The sequence below is a fragment of the Bison bison genome, unplaced genomic scaffold (assembly GCF_000754665.1).
Source record: "Bison bison bison isolate TAMUID 2011002044 unplaced genomic scaffold, Bison_UMD1.0 scf7180017864471, whole genome shotgun sequence".
Classification (NCBI taxonomy): domain Eukaryota; kingdom Metazoa; phylum Chordata; class Mammalia; order Artiodactyla; family Bovidae; genus Bison; species Bison bison.
In genome coordinates this window covers 5,858,770-5,860,001 of record NW_011495032.1, presented here as the reverse complement: position 1 = coordinate 5,860,001, position 1,232 = coordinate 5,858,770, and the positions used below count along the sequence as shown (strand labels likewise).

Genomic DNA, 1,232 nt, shown 5'->3' with positions numbered 1-1,232 from the left:
CCGCCTCCCACTTCACATGGCCATCTTCAGATTTCTGGCTGAAATATCTTTTCCTCAGAAAATCATTCCCTGCTTTCTAAATCAGGGTCTCCTTTTAGTACCCCTAGCGTGCTCTTTGTAACCCTTAAGATACCAACTTGTATTTTACTGGGTATTTGCCCCACCAAGACGCAAGGAGAGACCTCGTCTGACTCGTTCCCCACGGTGACCCAGTAGGCACTGCAATATGCGTATCAGGCGCTCAATAAGGAGCTTGCCTGAAATGACACAATGGAATTTTTGGATGGTAGGTGTATATATACACACACACACACATATTTTTTAAAATAGTATTGAATCTCTTACGCCTGACTTTTCAGCTATGAACTAGGAAGAGTTTAAGTGGGAAACTGCAAACCGAAGTCATCCATTTACCACCTAAATTAACTTTTTCATACATACCTAAAATTCAAAAGTTTGTCGTGACATGTATACACTCTCCTGCGACTGGTGGACGCAACGTTTGATAAACAATTGCTACCCCCACCCCAAGGAAATACTACTTGCATCAAGTTAAGAACACCCTACTGCTGCTAAGTCGCTTCAGTCGTGTCCGACTCTGTGCGACCCCAGAGACGGCAGCCCACCAGGCTCCTCTGGCCCTGGGATTCTCCAGGCAAGAATACTGGAGTGGGTTGCCATTTCCTTCTCCATAAGAACACCCTGGGTCGTTCTAAAACCCTGTCTCCAGTACTTGCTTTCTGACAAAGCTATAAGCCAACCTACAGCGAACACCATCAGGATATTAACACCCTTCATCCTAGTCATCCCAAAACAGAAAGTATCTGCAAGGGACTAATTCAACAATTAATCACACATATGGTTTCCTAGTGAACTTTACCTAAAGAAGAAAACCTGCAAACTAGCTTATGTACAAACAATCCACTGTGTCAGATTCAGCAACCTATTACAGGACAGAAATGGAATGAAAGGAAACTTTTCCCTAACTCTGAAAAACACACTTGATATTAAAACGTAGCCAAAAGGTGTAAAAGACTCGGCTATTGCTGGTCAGACAGCAGAACCACAAAGGCTGGTACTAATGAAGCCGACCCCAGGAACCACGCATTGGGCCCGGCCGCGGGGCGCAGGGGAAAGCGGGTCCCGGAGCCCCCACACCCCTACCCCGGACACCTGCTGGTCTGCCTCCAGTGCGCGTCAGCCCAGCGCGCTCGCTACCAGTCCTCGGTACG

General features: G+C 47.0%; 1 protein-coding gene across 2 annotated transcripts in view; it reads right to left on the bottom strand.

The window, feature by feature from the left end:
• EPB41L5 (erythrocyte membrane protein band 4.1 like 5) overlaps positions 1-1,197 on the bottom strand; it is a 164,441-nt gene extending 163,244 nt beyond the window's left edge. Inside the window, exon 1 of one of the 2 annotated variants that reach the window (XM_010860803.1) lies at positions 1,174-1,197. The gene's annotated coding sequence lies outside the window, so the exon portion shown is untranslated. Of the gene's footprint in view, positions 1-1,164 lie in introns of both variants that reach the window. The other variant, XM_010860804.1, reaches the window with a different exon arrangement.
• Positions 1,198-1,232: the final 35 nt, after the last annotated feature.